This window comes from Pithys albifrons, chromosome 6 (assembly GCF_047495875.1).
Source record: "Pithys albifrons albifrons isolate INPA30051 chromosome 6, PitAlb_v1, whole genome shotgun sequence".
NCBI classification, from domain to species: domain Eukaryota; kingdom Metazoa; phylum Chordata; class Aves; order Passeriformes; family Thamnophilidae; genus Pithys; species Pithys albifrons.
The window spans coordinates 8,100,658-8,119,608 of record NC_092463.1 but is presented as its reverse complement, the minus strand read 5'-3'; the positions used below and the strand labels follow the sequence as shown (position 1 = coordinate 8,119,608).

General features: G+C 42.3%; 1 long non-coding RNA gene across 2 annotated transcripts in view; it reads right to left on the bottom strand.

Moving 5' to 3' along the window:
- The window catches only part of LOC139673601 (uncharacterized), a 100,128-nt gene that overhangs the window by 67,157 nt on the left and 14,020 nt on the right, over window positions 1-18,951 (bottom strand). For both annotated transcript variants that reach the window (XR_011698149.1, XR_011698148.1), the window contains one exon: window positions 1,051-1,180. This is a non-coding gene — a long non-coding RNA (uncharacterized lncRNA). The remainder of the gene's footprint in view (window positions 1-1,050; window positions 1,181-18,951) is intronic.

Below are 18,951 nucleotides of genomic sequence, written 5' to 3'. Positions count from 1 at the left end.
TAACCAGACTAGAAATGGATTTACCTTATTCTTATATATCTATAACCAACAGAAACAATTTGAAGTAATAAAAGCTAGGCATCCTATTTTAAATCATGTGTCAAAAATACCTCTAAGAACTCACTTTCATTGCCCTGAGGCACCTTATGTATTCATGTTATCCTTCCAGGTTTTGAAGCATGAACATCGTTGAATTTTAAGCACCAAAAGTAAATGTTGAAAACCTTAAAGGTGTTTCTGGCATGTGTGTGTATGGAAAAGAGGTTTTAGTTGGATACACATTTTTCTGTCATCTATACATGGTTAACACACAACACTTGTTGCAGAGATTTCTGTGCAGTGGTGTGCTTTTTCCAAAGTACATTAAGGATGCCAAACCTACAGGTAGTAAAACACAGGATGTGAATTTCAGGCTTAAAATATTCAAAAATGTAAGCTGAAGCAGGCATCCCTCTTACCATAAGCAAGGCTCAGGAGTGAATGTCTCTGTCAGCACAGGTTTCTGCCACCACCACCATCACCACTCCAGTTCTCATTAAAGCTCACTCCAGTGTTCATCAGAAGGGACAGTGGGCTCTGTGCTGCCTTACAGTCACACACAGGCTTCCAGGATATAAAGGTGCATGGGGAAACACATAACAGGAGGCTTACAAACTGGACAATTTTCTGATTACCTACTGCTGATACGTGTTGTTATTTCTGTCTTTTAAGATGTGCTGCCAAGTAGAGCTAGATTACCTGAATCTTCTCCATGCCATCTGCTCTGTCTCACAATTCCCTTCAATAAAGCCTGTGACCTTCTCCTATAAATCAAATCCTTTAACAGTGACAGGCATAACTACAGCTTCCTCCAAACATATTTTTGCTGTAGACACTGGCTCTTCCTTCAAGGATGCCACTCCATGGCACTGATGAGCTATAAATCTAGCAGTAATATCTACAGGCTTAAACATTAAATTTGGTCTTCTGGATGGCTTTTTGGTTGTTGGACATTTTTTAAAAGGCAAAATAACCTATACATGTGCAAATGCTCTGCTTGCATTAGCTCACCAGCAAGGTCACAAAATATGTTCCCCTTCTGAAGTGTTCAGCACTGAATGTGTTTCTGCTCTCCAAGACAGGATGTAAACTGCAGAGAGCAGGTCTCTTGCAGTGGCCATCTTCTGGCAGCATCCTGGGCCTAGAAAGACAAAGAAGTGACAAGGTTTTGGAGAATTGCTCTGGTACAGGATCTGTGAATGTTACATTCCCACATCCACTGATGCAGAAGGTGGGGGCTGAACAGGCTTCAGGCCAGTAACCTGCTAATGCTGATTTATGGTTCAGCAGGAGGAAAGGAATCCGGTTGCTTCATCTCCAAGTTTTCCACCTTTGAGCAATCATACCGACTCAGGTATGAGTAGATGCCAAAAAAAAAAAATCAAAGCCAGTTCTTCCTAATTGCAGGGTAAGGGACTACCAACTTCCATGGAAATGTCACACTTATAAGCAGATTTATGTTTATCACACACTGCTGGAGGAAAAATTGTCACCAGCATCCCACTGCACTTGTGTCTATCCCACTCAAGTGTAAGATATCAGATTGGCACAAGCTCACTTATCCTGCCTAATTGGATTCAATTATTGACTTCCTGCAATTTAGTGTTTTATTGGGATTTTGTTTTGCAGAGGGATTTGGATTTGGCAGACTGTAGCTAGTAGTGCCGCTATGTTTTGGTTTGCCTGGACAGCTGCTAAGTGGCAATTCACTTACAACTCTTTGTAGAGCTTCTTTTGCAAAGGTGCAGAAATTCAAAGGACCTGCCTGCAAAGGGCTCTCTTTTCAGCTGTTGCTGGTGCATCTTATTTACATGGATTACTTGTTTAATAGGAAGGAACATTAGTGTTTGGCTTTTATTTATCATTCATTCAAACATTGTGTATTCAAATTATTACCCAGATGTATTTTAATATCCATAAATATCATTTTTGAGGCCAGTATCTACCCTTTGATGGACAGTCCTCTTCTTAGCATTTCAGAAGGCATTGAACTATAGCACCATTTCCCTTTGAAGTCAGCCTATACATCACATTTCAAGTACAGCTACAACAGTCATTTTAAGATGCCAAACAGCACCTTAAACCTTACCTTGTCAGATTTTACTCCTCCATCTTCTAAAATCAGTCACTTCTACATTTTTTTAGTTTCTTTTCTATGGGAAAGAGTTTCCCCAAAAGGGCCAGAACTCATTAGTGAAAATCTGCCAAGTCTCCTTTCCCAAGCACTCTCCCTTTTCTCCAGGGGTTCCCCCATTGTCCCTGGCCATCATACAACATCTGTGCAATTAACCAGGCAAATCACAGATGTAAAAAGGACATTCCAGTTTAAAGTGGAATTTTTGGTGGTGCATGCACCAGTGTGCAAGCAGACTCCAGCTGTGCCCAGATCCAAGGGACACTATATGGACAACATTGCAATATTTGGTCTGTGCTGATGTATCTTGTCTCTCTGAAGCTCGTTAGTTGCAGCTCTGCATCATGTTCATATGGCTTTGGTGACAAGGAGCGTGGGCACACAATGTTCATCCCAACCTGGATGATATTTTGCAGACACTCTAACAGATCCTTCTCCACTATCTCCTTTTGGATTAGGAACAGGACACTACACTGTCTTCACAAAATCAGTTATATTTTTTCCTGGACAACTACCACACATTTCATCCACTAGTAGAAAGAAATAATTTCAAATGGGCAAATTACCCTTTTGTCAGAATACAGTTAGGAAAGGACATTTAATTCTTGCCAATGCAATTCCTCTCTTTGTCCCCATCACAAGGAGGAGTTGAGTATACTTCAAACAGATGCCTGACCACACACCATTGCATCAGCACTGTAGAAAGCTGCTACAGTCTCTGGCATTATCCTGAGGTACCAGCACGGCCAGGATCTGGAGGAAATGCAGAGACTGAAATTGGAAATTAGAAAGAAACTAAATTTTCAGCAGACATAAAAGCAATCTAGCAAACACATATTTCTTGAGCAATAACTAGTTAAAACACAGTTTACAAATAACATGTTTCCTTTAATGTCATATAAATAAGTTACTTGGTCATATTCTCTGGCCTCAGCTTTACAAGAGGTCAGGATAGAGAACATAGTAGTCCCTAGTGGCTGTGAAAATCAGTGAGTGTATGGTCATTTGCAGCTTTCAACATTATCTGAAAAATTTATTCTGGGCTCTACTTTACATCTGGAAAACGTGACTGATTAAGAGTGAAATAAGCCTTCAATGAACAGAGTAAATCGATAGAGTAGTTGATGCAAAGGGGTTTTCTCTGAGTAACCAGATATACCTCTCACAAAGGAAACAAGAGCCTGGTCACTTTTCCCCAGGGTTCCTGGATTAATTGTGTTTTTATTACAGTGATGAAGAAGGTATATGCTAAAGTTGTACAAGTATCAGGACAAACAGGGAGAAGAAAATGCATTTTATCACACATTAGGGTTTGCCTTTTAGGATTGAACAGTTGTTTTTGGCCTGCAGGAAGGATGTGCTATAGTGAGACACAAATTGCTGGTATCTCTCTCCTGGAAGAAAGCAAGACCCATAAGAGCCACAGCAGACTGCAGCACTGGATATCCTGTCCAGCCATCTTCATGTCCTGACAACCATCCAGGATGATGGGACTGGCACTTTGGGTGAGCCTCTGCTTGTCCCAGTCTCCATAGGGGTAAAACATTGATGATAAAGAGTATTTCCTCCCACTCTGTCCCACGTGATGGTCTCAGGGTTACCTGAATTCTCTGTGTAATGATGCAGAATCACCTAAAAGATTCACACTTGTTGCTTATAGCAGCTTAAACTTTCCATCTCATGCTAGGACTTCCATATAATTGATCATTGTGCAAGGAAAGGATTGTCCCTAATATAACCCTAGCTGGAACTCTCTATATTTGCATTGTTCACCCAAGCTCTTTAAATCTCAACAGCTTGTAAGTCTTAATTACAGTTCCCACCTGTTTCTACCATCGTGGTTGTTCCTCTCAGTCCTATGGGCCCAGGTCTTGTTCCCTCATCTTTGTTCAGTAGGGAAGCGAGCTCAAGTTTGTTTGAACAAGATGGGAAGTTTGCCTGCCCAAGGTTATTAGTTCCCTTTCTTCTTGCCCTGCAGTGACCCACCAAATGTGCTGAAATTGCTTGTTCACTCAGCATTTAGATTTGTTTCAGTTTAAACTGCAAAGTCTTTGGGGCAGAAGCCACATGGTCCCATCTGGGAAGGATTTTAATCCTTCTGCCTGAAGATATTAACCAAGAAACTCACATGAAATCAAGGGGAAACATACATCTACCCTCAGGCTCTATCACTGTCATCCAAAGTATTGTTTTTAGAGATAGGCCACTGGTCTAATATGATTGTGGTGACAAACCAGACTTGCAATTCTGAGGTTACTTAAAGCACACTCTCCAGTTATGGTGGCTGCCAAATCATGAATAATTTACCACCTTATGTCAGAGTGCTTGGATCTGTGCACCATAATTGCAGATGATGTCAGCTCTGGGCTTTGTCCTGAGAGGCTAAAAGCCACTGTGAGCTATTGTCTCTTGTGGCATTTTTTGAGCTCCTAAAGCAACAAGTAATGCAAAAGTATAGGTCTGAAAAAGACAACCTGTAATTAGTATCCCATTTGTAGTTAAAGTGCTGTGAGAAGAATGGAGAGCAGGAGAGCAACTGATTTCCAGTCATGGAAGTTTGATCTTAAGATCAGCTGTAGCAAGTAAAGGATTTAATTTCTGGTTTGAGTGACAAGAAGCACAAGAATGGCAGGACTGTGTGTCAGTAAGACCAGCCACTGTTAATGAGAAACTCTTCATCCAATCAGCTCCTCACTTCTGATTTGTAAATCTGCCTGTGTTGTACAGGAACAGCAGGGTGCAGAGTCCCATCCAGGGCAAGAGGGGCTGCAGACCCCTGACTCCCTTTTCTGCAAAGGAGCCATTCCAACAAATGCTGACAGTCAGAACATGCATATAGTGCTTTGTAATAAACAAGAAGAGACAAATTTCCTGTATCCATATTCCCTTTCCTTTCAGAGTTCTGGTGTCAGAGTGTGATAGTACCAGAGCTGGGGAGTAGAGAGGGGAGGAGGGACTGGAGAGACAGGAGGACACTCAGGCACAACTGGACTCAACATGGTTATAGGTACAGGCCCCCTGGCTGATAAAGGCATACAGCTGGGAAAACGCTCCTCCTTTTATCTCACATGCAACTGTCTTTACTTTGTCCTTTATTTGCTTTAAGCCATTTTTTACTGGATAGCTTAACTATAAATTGTAGCTATATACAGCACAGCAGTATGAAGCTCAGTTAAAGCCTTTGGCTGGCTCTTCTTTTTACTTTTTTCCAGAGGAATTACAAGGATGTCGCCACCCTGCAAGTTGTGACATGACAGATCTTCCCCAGAACTATAACACAGAACAACAGACTGAGTCATGCCTGAGACTGCTCCCCACTGAAATTTCCCAGCAGGCTGGGCTAGCTGGTCTCACCTCCCAAGACCCATGACATTGCTAAAGAGCAGCCTGATGTGTGCTAATTTTTCAAGCAGTTCTCATGGAGCCAGGCACAGTTTATGTGTGCCATAAAACACAGGTCTGTTTAACCTTACTCTGAACACAAGGCTCAGCCTGGAGCTGGCGTTTGTCACTGACCTGCAACTTCTTTGGATGGGTGGAGATTTGGCTCACCAGGGTTAACCAAGGATATGCCTGTTGCCTCAAGCAGTTTTCAGAGGAGTGAGACAAAAAGGCTAACATTACAGCCTCTACAGAGGCTGTACAGAGAAGACAGTTTTGACAGATCTCCAGAATGTCCCCCACCAGGTCTCTGGAAGAAGCAGAGCTGGGACAGGGATTTTATTTTAACACCACCAGCTGGGACAGGGATTTTATTTTAACACCACTTGTCTTCACAGTGGAACTACTCTGGGCACAGACAGCTGGTTTCCATACAGCATTAAATTTACTAGTAATCAAATAGCAGACCTTGCTAATTACCTGTCCCCAGGAAAATGCAGTTTAAAGGTTTCAGTTATGCTCTAGCTGTGACATTAGTGTCACAAGACTTTATTGCAATGCAATCCCAGGGCTGGCACTCTGGTCCTGCATAGAGTTCCTACATGACAACTGTAAAGAACTTGGAAATAGCTGAGAGAAAAACTACCATGGGGAAATTGGGAGCACATTCTTTGCACAGCTATGAGCCATTTTATTTTTCTTGACGTGGAAGATGATTGTGAGGTGCCAGGGTGTCCTATGGTGCAGTTATTCTGGACTACCAGTAGTGAAGAGAAAGAAACCCTTTAAGCCAGGGTTTCAAAGCACTTTGGAATCATTAAGTAAGAGGAACAGATTAGACTGAAGTCTCAAAGGGGGCAAAGAGCTGGGGCTAAAATTAACTGGTACAAAAGAAAGGCAGGCACAAATGAAGCCCAAAAGCAAGCCTCTTTTGGGAATCTCTCTCTCCTGAGAGACCAGAGGAGCAGAATTACCACTAAGAAAGTGTCCCCTGAAGGAGATGAATCCACCTCACCTGACAGAACATAATATCCTAAAAAACTGAACTTCACAGAGACCTCTCTCTTACAGAGGTTTGCAAGGAAACAGTCATTCAGGAAAGTGCTTTGCCCTGTCCTCCCCCACAGTAAGTGGGATCAAGAACCACAGGTCACTCCAATTACCACTGTTCCTTCTCCAGTTTGAAATGTGTCTCCCTAGGGTGGTTCCATGGAAGGATGAATGCTGCTGCAGCTCCTAGCTGCATCCTAGAACTTCATTTTGCAGTGGGCCCCAGAAAGAGACTTTCACTTTCAGAAATTCCCTGTATGCGGTCGGACTGAAAGTCAGCAAAGGGGCAAGAAATGGGTGGTTGTTTGCTTGTTTTCACTGAAAGTTTAATATTCTGTGGAATTTTCTGTTTCCTGTGTTTTCTAGTATGAAAAATGACTTCTCAATGCAAAACATTGCTTTTTTGTCAGAAAAAGAAACCCCCCAAAAGACCCGAACTAAAAAAGATAGAGATGCTTTTAGAGTGAAAAGAGCAACATTCGACATATTCTGACTTTTTAAAGTGAAATATTTCATAGTTCAGAAACATGAGTAGCCTATCTCAAGCCACTGCTGTTTCCATTGGAATTGTGGTGTGGGCTCCTCAGCTCCACAGACTGTCCATAAACCGGCCTGCAGCCTCCCATCGAGGCAATGCAGTGAGACACCATAAGGCGGAAGAACAGAGATTGTGCCACAGCCTGAGAGACAAAGCTGTATCTCCCATAAACCCCTCATGTAAGCAAAGCACTCTCCACTGAGTTGATGAAGTACAACTTTTCACTTGGATTGGCTCTACTCCAAATGACATGTTTTGGTTTTGCTTTGTGGGGCACTTTGACTATCAGAAAAAAAACCCCTCTCTTAAACTCTTATGGTTTTCAGTAGTAAATAACATCCCATGGCAACCTTTGAAGAGAAAAATATTTTCATCTTCATTTACATTTTCATCATGATAGATAAACGGACACATGGATAACAGAAACACTTGCAACCTCTCTTCCCACACCTTTAAAGTGAATGGATGTCAAGACAGACCTGGGAGAGAAAAGTCCCTCCCACTGTAAGAAAAGATTAGGTTTGTGACCACCTGAGGAACATGCACATATGTAAGCCTATGGAACCTGACAAGATGCATCCCTAAGGGCTTATAAGAAAGATGGGGACTGACTCTTTAGTAGTGTCTGTTGCAATAGGACAAGGGGTCATGGTCTTACACTGAAAGAGAGTAGATTCAGACTAAATATAAGAAGAAATTTTTTACAATGAGGATGGTAAAACACTGGAACAGGTTGCTCAGAGATGTGGATGGCCCATCCCTGGAAATATTCAAGGTCAGGTTGGACAGAGCTCTGAGCAACCTGATCTAGTTAAAGATGTCCCTGCTCATTGCAGGGGCTTGGACTGGATGACTGTTAAAGGCCCCTTCCAACCCAAATTATTCTATGATTCTACCATAAACAGAAAATCTGTATTCTGATCAGCTCTGTGATGTATAACTCCAAAAGACATGCAAGACTAGTAATGCTATTTCCCCAGTGACTAAGCAGCAAAGAACAGTCACATGCAAGAAGAGATCATGAGTAGTGAAAATCCCCAAAAATGGGGTTGAAAGCCACATCAAGAACCATTCATGGCAATGAGGACAGCAATCTAAACCATTTTTAACAGATATTACTTCAACCTACTATGGGAAACCTCCACAGCTTGTAGGTTCACTGTTAAGCCAGGCAATCTCACCCAGTCCTTAACTACCTTTACATCAGGAAGTTTTTCCTAATGCCTTAATTAAATTTCTCTTTCTAAACTTTAAGACAATTACTTCTTTTTCCATCCTATATGGAGAACAGACTGACTGTTCTTCTCTGCATCTGCCAGATACACATCCAAAGATCACTAAGCCACACACAAGTCTGCTCTTCTCTGGACTAGACAATACCAAATTTTTTCAGATTCATGTTTTCAGTTTTCTGAACTACCTTCCTTCTGTTGGCCTACATTTTTCACAGAGAGCAGTGTCCATAAGCAGACATGATATTCCAGCTGAGGTTTAAACAGGGCCACATAACAAAGGTTGCCTTCACATGACTCACCTATGTTAATTTTCAAGTAAATTCTTGTTTCAGTCCCTAACATTAGCTAAGATGGTGTTATATCATTAATTTTTCATCTTTTATAAGATGACTCTCAAATAAATTCCAGAATTTCAACTGCAAATTTACCTTGTCTTTCTAACAGAGTAGCACAAGATAGTTAAAACCTCTTAATATTCAAGACTTGACAGTCTGTTTATGTTCTTTGATTGGGATATTTTTCTTTGTCCATAAGATGAGCAAATTTACAGCTTGTGATACTGTGAGGAGCCTGCAAACCCTTCGGCATTTTGAATCATCAAGATTTACTCTTAAAAGCAGAGTGGGTTTTTTAAACCATCTAAATATATCCTCTTAATTATTAGTTTGACTGTTACATGCCTCAGAATGTAAAGGCTTAAATCCTCACATCTAATTAAATCTGCTCATGGAGGGAGAACCAGTGGACTAGGAGGGAGCAGCCTGTCTTTGCAACAAATAGCAAGTTGCTGTTTTCCCTTTTTTTGAGCCAAACAAAGTAGTCTTTTAATGATAAAGTAGAGGAAAACAAGTGTGTTATGTACCAGTCCTACCACTCAGTGGTGAAACTAATTACAGAAGAAAGCAGAACCAGATGACTAATACAACACATTTGCAACCATGAGAAATAAGTGACTGTGATCAAACCAATAACTTAAAGTGCACTTTACAAATATTTCTTATTCATCTCTAATTCCGGAAGCCCTTCTTTCCCCCTGTTGTGCTAATTGTCTTATATCCAAGGCCTCTGGCCCTCTGCCAGATATTTGCTGTACTCTGAAAGGCTTCTCTATTCTAGAAGATAAATGCCAGCCCAGCATGGAAATCATTTAGCAGCCAAAGAACTGATGGATTTCCAGTTTTGATTCACTGTACTTCAGGACCATTGTAGCTCTAAATACTGCCTTTTTACTAATAGGTGTTGGTTTTTTTAACACCACTGATGTTTAGTAGCAGTTTCAATAGAATGTAATATCAAAAGAATTTTAAATAGAATTTTCAAGCATGGAAGGGGGTTTTTTGTGACTTTGAAAATAAACACCACTTTCAGATCAAAGTTCCCAAACAAGGGCTTGGCTGAAAGATTAAAATAAATGAATCCTGATGAAATAAATTAGATGTTGGGGTTTTTAAATGTCATCTGTAACACTAAATACAGCACAGCATTGACTTTGAGCCTTGTAAGTTCAAGCAGGGTATACATATCCATGAAGTAATTCAGGAGGCAACATGTCCCTGTGCCTTTTCTCTGGCCATATGGATGGAAATTGTCTTGTTGAATTTTTGTGTTGTCTAGGTCAGCAGCACAATCATGATCCGAAACTGTTCTTCAAAAGTGGAGGATGAGCTAAGGTGGACACCCTGGTTGTAGACTCTCATAAGCTCTCAACCACATGGTGGTTTCATTGCAGGATGTCTTGCCCACAATCTCTCTGTTCATCAACCACCTCCACCAAGGCAAGAAGGACAAAGCATCTAGGCCCCATCAAGTCACCAGAGAAGGTGTCCTTTCTAACAAAGTACCAGCAGGCTCCATGAAGGCAACAAACCTCCATCTTGATAATAACTGATAGAAGGAACTTGGGAAAATTACTCTCTGCTGGGGAATCTGAGGGTTTGGGGATTGAAGCTTTCTTTTTTCTTCAGTGCATCATAAGCTGGAATTGATCCTGATAAATTGATTTAAAAAATCAATATTGAATGTCTCTTCTCTCAGTGGTCTCTATCACAGCTTCCCTGCACACCCTCCTCCAACTCAGGGGATGAGATGAGCTTTACTTGCAAGCATCTGCCTATGTATGTACTTTTGGGCTTTATCCCTTAGTATTTGAGCCTCTATCCTGTAGTGAGGGATAATGAACTCCCATTCATTGACTGTATGCCGATGAGGACATCTTCACATCTCTCTGCAAACAGGCAATTGTGCGGCATCAGCATTACATGTCATTATGATGCAGCTACAGTACTTCAGCCCTTTCCTGTACTTTGATCAGCAAAGATTAATTACCCTCGACTGAATTATTAGTGGTGATTAAACCTAACAGAAAATAAATGGGACTGCAATATTACTGGGTTATAATTTCACCAGTGTGGTCATTTGCAAGCAATTTCCTTATGCACAATTTTTTTTCTTAATCATTATTCTCTAAGAGTTTTTCTATCATGTATTAATTAGGGGGAGACAGCAAGTACACAATACCACATTGTACATTACATGACATATGCAAATCATGTGCTAAGCCCACATACAGCTCTACGTACAGAGCTCAAGCTGACTTGGGCAAAACTTTAATTGAAGTCAGGGGAGGTTTTCTCGTGGTGGAGTGTGATCTTTGTACATGCAGCTGTACATGATCTTTGCATATGATTTGCATATGTCATGTCATCTTGACCCAAGATTTGATCAACTGGTTTACAGGGTCAACTTCCATTAAAACTACAATTTACAGTGATTTCCTGTGAATCCTGAATGTAATAAATGTTAAATGAGGAACTTAATGCAATCACAATATAGTGAGGCAGGAGCATTAGTTGGCTCTTCCTTGGAGACTTCATATGTCCCATACAGTACACTCACCTCTTTACTTTGTTCATATACTGCGTGGGCAGAGACTGCAGAGGCAGAATCATGAAGGTGAGCAGGGATATATGACAGCCTGAGCACTGCCAGACTTACTTCCCTCCAAGGATAGATCAGCTCTCAGACTATTATGAAATACAAGTCCCTGTCTTTCTCTTTGGCTCTTCTGTTGAACAAGGTACCCTCAGATGTTTGGTTACTAGAAGGGCTCTGTACTACCTAGTATCTCTGAGGCTTCTAGGACTTGTCATTCACTGTCAGGGACAGCACTTGATCATTAATTGTACTATTTTTTCCCCTCCAACACATCATACTCCAGTAGTAAAAAAAAAAAAAAGGCAAACCAAAGAAACCACACCAAACCACCACCAACAAAAAACTATTAAAAACTCCTTTTTTTTTCTTCAACTCTTGCCCTCACACCCATATCAGTCCAAGAAGTAAATAAATTTTTCCCCCCAGACTTTTCATTCCTCAGGCAGTAGTCCCTGGAAAGAGAAGGACTGCTGGAACAAGTTTTGTTTTACATAATGGCAGTCCACAGTTTTGCAGTCTGTGCAAGTCTTGGTCTTGGCTTGAACCATAAGGTCACACATTAATTAGTCCAATCCCCTTCTTCAGTCAGAGGTTTTTTCTTGTTCACAACTGTTTTCTCAAATGTTTTTGCTGCCTTATTCTGCAGCAATTCTGATGGCAGGCTGTGAATACTGTGGTGAGCACTGCAGTTTTAAAGTACTCCATCGTAACTCAAGCCTGGAAGTGCCCACTTCGTCTCTCAGAATACCACTTAATGGTCTCCTGCAGACCATACCATTACCTGTAAGACCAGAGCTCCTACAGTGGGGTTGGCTCCAGAGCCAGAAATAACCAGCAAAGATTTTTTTTCTCTGAGCAGAAAATCTCTGCTCTGAACCAGAAAACAACTTGCTTTTTATAAGAGTGTAATAAGGTCAATAAGAGGCCTTCCAAGCCAATACTCTGTCTCCTACAGTGACCAGTAGTAAACCCACAGGGAAGACAGAGGATTGGGGGTTTTGATTTTTAACTCTTCTGTGGCAGGAAAAGTAATTCTCAATACCTGAACCAGTGCAAACATTTTCTTCATATTTCTGGCTCTGACTGTGCAACCCACAGCCAACAGGAGCTATTTAGTTTGTTTGACTTCTAGATCTGCAGAAAGAGCTCCTCCTCTACTTTGCTTAGTCTTTTGCTTTTCCATCCCTGAGATCCCTCAGCTCCTGAACCATCTCTCCTGTCTAGGCAGGTATCATACACAACATGAATGCTGTCACACCAAGCCTTGCTGTGAGATGCTAAACCCCACAATCCAGCTATGAAGTTTTGCCATATAACTCCTCTATATTCAGGAAACCAACCACAGGACTGGCTTTTCTTCAGTAAAATCTGCACGACAACCTTATAATTTTAGTGTCACAAGAAAGAATATGTTTTATAAAACTGCAGGGGACCTCAAATGCTAAAAGGGAGCCCTTCCACTTGATGCTTTAGTGTGTAAATCTTTCCTATATTTGTTTAAATGCTCAGACACATCATTTGTGATGCTGTCAGAGTGATAGATATGAGATTATATATAAATATACACATACACACACATGCACACACTGCAGATCAAAAAGGCATCTGGCTGTCAAACATGAAAAAGAAAACAAAAGGTGTCATCGTCAACTGTCTGTCTTGGACACCTGGAGCCACAGCTAATGTAATAATCTGAAAGGCACCTCCAAGCTCCTGCCATGTGGCTTTCATGTCAGACAGAAACTCCTGAAGGCAGCTAAAAGCCCACCAAGTTTGATTTGATTTTTCTCCCTTCTCCTGAGACCTGTGACAAAGAGACCTGGGCAGTATGGCTTGGTTTCTCACTTTTGGGTTTTTTTCTTTTTCTTCACTCAGAAGATTACCAAATTAGTTTGATCACTGTTCCACATTTGCTTTTGTGTATTAGGTGTGCATATCTGTAGCTGACATATATGTGGTTTTGTACTACAGCTTTTTTTTTCTTAACAATCCAGCTGAAAGAAGAAAAATAAATGCCAGTCTGTCTGCATCTCTGACTCTGAGAAGCAATCCTTCTCCTTGCTTCCTCCTCTGCATCAGTCCCCTCTCAGCAGATGGTGAGAGTCAGCCTGAGCTGACTGGCATGTGCACAGCCCAAGGCCTGCCCTTCCCAGAGCAAGTCCCTTTGGATGTGGCTGCCCTTCCTCAGAGCCTCTCTGTGAGGAACAGCTGCCATTGCTGCACCTTGCTGGGTGTCAGAGAAGGCAGGCAAGCAGCTGTTTCAGAGACACTGCAGGCGCTGATGGAGGAAGATGCCAGCAGGCAGTACTAAAGCTACAATGCTCGCTGTATACTGCTGTTGAGAGCTTGGACGTGACTCTGCCAGTCTGTCCTGCACTTCCCTTGAACTAGTCCTAGGCTCAGGAGTTCTCTGAGCCCACTGATCCCTCTAGATTATGCAGCACATCCCCCTGCTGTTTTGCAGGGTGAGCCAGAAAAGAGCTGTATTATGCTTCACTGAGTTTTTCTCCCTCTTGAATTGGTGGCATCTCCTCATTTGGAGCTGGCAGGAAAGGTGAGCAGGCTGTGGATATGCAGCAGATCAGTGACAGCGTGTAACAGCAGGCACTCAGTCCCATGGCTCAGTCCTCCCAGTGGATGAAGGTCTTGGGCCTCACAACACACATACAATTGTGGCTCTCATACCACTCCAGTGCTGGCAACCTGGTCCCCTCTGCCAGCCAAGGAGGGCTCACCAGCCAGAACACAATGCTGAAACACACACATACCCCTCTGGTACGCAGTAGGGTTCTCATCACAGGGACTTTCCTCGCCTTGTGAGAAAGCCTTAGAAACCTGCATCCTCCATATATATTGCTGCAATGCCCCTTTGCTGTTAAAAATAACCTTTCTTCTTTTGGCCTCAGGTATTAAATCTAGTACTAGTGAAGAGGGTTTGTGAAGGCAATGCAAATCAGTTACATCAGAAATGTGGCATATTCTAGCACAAAGAAACAAATCAGGTTATTTACTTTCAGCATCACTGTTCTGAATTCAGGACAGTATCCCAAAACATCTTTATGGTGTATTACTTGCTCAGCTGGATTATATTGGCAGAGCTCCTTTGAACTGATGGAGTTATGCACAAAGACAGCAAATGGGAGTCTGGGTCTTACAGAGAATATGATAGAGCAAAACTCTACCTGGCTCTTAAGTGATTGGAAGGAGAAAGGAGGAGCAGGTGCCAAGGGAAATGTTATTGCCTCCCAGGCAGAGGAAGCAGAGTGATTTCAAACAGCTCTGGAAGCCCCAGTTGTTTTATTTTGCAGGGAGATTCCCATCCCATCTGCAGTGCCAGAACACATGCTGGGAACATTTTAACTGGAACTGGCATAGATGTCTTGAAGAAACAGCAAATTCTCACTACATATAAGAAGATATAACCCCTCTGTGCCATGGTTGTAAGAGAGAGAGACAACCTCATTCCCTAGAGGATGTTATTATCCTGCCAATATTATTATTCCTCAAATTCTATAATATTCAAGATATTATTATTCCTCCAAAGCCTTGTCAGCATGAAGCTGCTTGTAATCCAATCCCTGCAGTACGGCAGCCAAAGATAGAGCCACTCTGTGAGGTATTTGGCTTGTCTCTAGGGAGCAGAGGGCCCCGGCAGCTGCAGGCTTCGTCACATCACAGCACCAGGGGATATGGGCATAGACCCCCTGCACTCCAGACTGACTCAAGCCTTAATGTATCCAAAATGTCCAAGGGTTTAAACACCCTCTACTTCTCCACTCCCGCAAAGGCACAGCCCTGTCTGGAACAAAGAGTCACAGCAGTGGAGATGCACGTGACTCCTCGCATCAAAGCCCCGAGTCCCAGCATTAAGCAGGCAGGGTTAAGCCTGTGAATGAGAAAGCCCAGGACTGCCTATTCTGGTCACTTTGAGTCTTTGATCACAAAACTGATGCAGATTGTATAAAAAGGCAGCAATCCTTGCAGGCAGCCTTCCCCCTTTCTGACTCCTGAGCCAGGCTGTTCTCCCCCGGGAAAGAAGACAAGAGGACTTGAGGGCAGATTCGCCTCCCTTGCACATCTAGAGTGATTGCACTGATGTCTGAGGAGTTATTTCAGGTTTGGACTTGTGTAAAATAGATCAGCTTCTCATCGGAAGATTTTTGCTTGGGGCAGCAATTAGTTTCGCTCTTTCTGTGCTTGCACTGGAAACCCTGGATCATTCACACCATCTCTCAGCAAAGTCGAGCCAGGATGACACTGTTTGACAATGTATCTAACATACTATCAGCAGTAGAAAGTGAGACTGGGATGTGATGGGGAAAATAAAGACTGTTTCTGAATTTGCTCAAAGCATAGGAGATTAAAAAAAAATATAGTCAAGGGCAGAACAGCAAGGAAAGATTTGGGTGTTCATATCCTACCTAAATACAGTGTCTGTCCTTCGGTGAGTCATGACAAGAAAAGAAATTGCTTTAATGCCAAATCTACAAAGCCTCATATTTCAAAAAGCACTGTCTTAGAAAAATTGCCTGTTGCTTATTCAACTCAACCTATATTCATCCACTTGTATCCGGCTAAAGAAGAAAAAAACACCATTTTTCTTCCCCTTTATTTTCTTCAGATTCAGTCCAGTGGAAATTTAGCAGCCCAGATTTACTCAGGCGTTTTGAAGTCAGGCTGTGGTTCCTGCTACCTGATTCCACTCATCTGGCATCTGGCACAGTCCTGCTTTTGTTTCCTATGACTTAAGCATCAGGCTTTACTGATGTGTGGCCATATTTTGCTCAGCCCTGCGGGTCAAGTGAATTCCATGTCTGTATTGGTTCCCAAGGGGCCAAGAAGGCAGTCGGGTATAAGCTCTCACATAACCTCTTCTTCTCCAGCCAACTTTCCAAACGGCTCTTATTGCTCTTCATGTTCACTGAGGGGCTTTTATTTAACTTGGCAATCGCTGTCACTTTTCATGTTCATTTCCGCCCTCTCCTTTTGATGTGTAAATTATCTCTAGATATTGGCAAACAGGACAATTTGGGTATTGCTGAGCACCCCTAGCCTGACATTCCCCCCACCTTCTACAATCATACAGGCCTCATTGACTATCCTTCCTCCAGCCCCCACTTTTAATTTGTTGAAGTAGCCTGAACATACACAGTCAGTAATTTGACCACGTTTAACCAGACACTGCAGCCTTCTGTATCCCGAGTCTTTACCCCAGTTCCTTTCTGATTTACTGTGTGTACAATTTGGTCATAGTGCCAGAGAGGTCCTGATTCAGCAAAGTGTTAGGCATGTGCTTTTGAGAAAGAAACTCTGTACTGAGGGGGTACCAGAGTCCCCAAACTCCACTGTGGAGCTAGGAAAAGATTTAGGCACAACACTTCACGGCCTCTGCAGCAGCACTCGAGGTTCAAACAGTCCACCCAGTGTTTGGAAGTAGCCAGGTTTAAGACACAGCTGAGTACATAGTCCACTCACATGGATGATGCCTAATTAAGCCAAACCCTTTGGGCAGGAGCTGGACTCTCTCAGAGATACCAACCCCACAAGTAAATGTGTTTGTGAGAAGGATAATGTACACTTAAAGTGAGCTCAGATTTATGCTTACCCGAGAGAGTGCAGCCGAGCTTCTGCTGTCCTTGCTAGGGTTGTTTCCCACTTCAAGCCATCATGCTACAACTCTTGGGACAGACCCATGGTGTGTTACAGCATCTCAGCAAAAATAATCCATGACATGAGACCTCTGCTGTAAGTCTTGTCAGCACAGATTCTGCCAACACCACTACACCTAACTCTTCATCCCATACACACTGTATGTCTACAGAAGCTGAATCTCTGTGATGGCCCAGAATAGCACCTCAAAGCATCCCCTTTTTAACCACTGCCTCTCTATGGTTCTGCTCTGCTCAAAAATTTAGGAAGGAACCACAGAGACCTATATCTGAACCACCTGTGCCCTGTAAAATAGACGAGGTGGAGCCCAGGCCTCATCTCCCTTGCCCAAAGCAGCTGAGATAAACTGGTGAAGGTGACAGGTTTTTTGTGGACTATTCTATACCATACATAGGCAGAGGAGTCCAGGACTCCACACCCAGATTTTCTCAGCCACAAAACTGCTTAGTTTACCCCACAATAGGCACAAAGCAACATGTACACATTTTGAATAACAGGAGGGGCAGGGCTTGAGTGTGAAATGGGGAATATGCAGACACAACTGTACAGATTCTCTGCCATAAAGTGTCACAAATATCCTAATGAACCTTCGTCAAAGTACCCTCTGCACCCCAGTTTATTAATCCTGAAGTGGGGATAGCACGAAGTAGTATAAAAAGAAGAGCATAGTATGTCCGAGGCCAGACCTGGACATATGTTAAGTGCTACACTGATTCAATAAACTGACAAAACAAAAGCCTAAATGAAGGACCTCTGAAGGTTTTCTCACAGAGAGTAAAATTATCTTTTCTGGGCTAGTTGGTCAGCAGCTGGAAGCAAGGAGAGGATGATGAGGGTTGTTAGCCATGGGAGAGAGGGACTGATTTCCTCTGTGCTGTGCCTGACTGGTTTCCAAGGAAGGGGAACGGCTGTCATCTGGTTATAGTGGCACATGTTTTTTCTATATTTTCATTTCAACTCAAGGGCATCCAAAGCAGCTGGAAAGCAGCTATTTTGTCCTGTTTAAATAAACAATGTGTGTGTGGCAGGTTGATGTTCTCACCATATCCAGCCTTAGCTGTACTATCAGCTGTGAGAGATGCTTACGGCTTGAGACTTGCAAAAATAAAAGGTTTCTGACCAATTCTCTGAAGGTTGACCAAGAGATCGAAATAAACCCCTTTCTGCACAGGCTAGAGTGGTTAGAAGTCAGCTTTGTACATTTCAGAGTGGAGGTAAACTCAGCTACAGCTTGTTTGTCTTGTCAGGAGATGGTCCCCACCTCCTTTGACTCAGATTAAAAAGCCACCCTAAAGAGCTGGCTCAGGGACCTGAGTCTGCCAGCCAACCCAGGAAAATACCTCTGATTGTGGGAGATAGTAGAGCAGTTCCTATAAATACAACAACCCAGAAAAATAAGGGAACAAGGTGAGTGCAAGGTACTATTTTAATAGGTTCACACAAAGCACACAAGCTCAAGCCCTTTAGTTTTACTAGGCTAAAGCAAGGGTACCAATCTTCTTTCCTGGGACTGTTAACACCTGAAAAGCCAGGAGTTCATCTCAGTGACTTTGAAGCAGTAAAGCCTTGAAGATATAATGTGGCTTAAACACATGGAAATTCCTCCAGGCCTTAATTAATTTAGTATTCTTCCACAGAAAGACTGTTGGCGTTGTAAATTATTCATTAGATATTATAGACTCACTGATCTAAAATTTCATACAAAATTACAGCAAAGCTTTCAAAACGTAAGGGAAAAAAACCCACCAGCTCACAAATTAACCCCTTGCATAATGCATTTCTAAAATTACATCCATAGGGGGTATTTTTTTTGGTTGACTTCTTTTTTGTATGATTCTATCATTATTGCTAATACATATAATTGCCTTTCGTTTAATGAGACACTCTACTAATTTCCTATGAAAACCAACAGCCACTACCAAGCAAAACCCAGGAGTTCATTTTGTGGAAAACGGAGACATATTTATCAC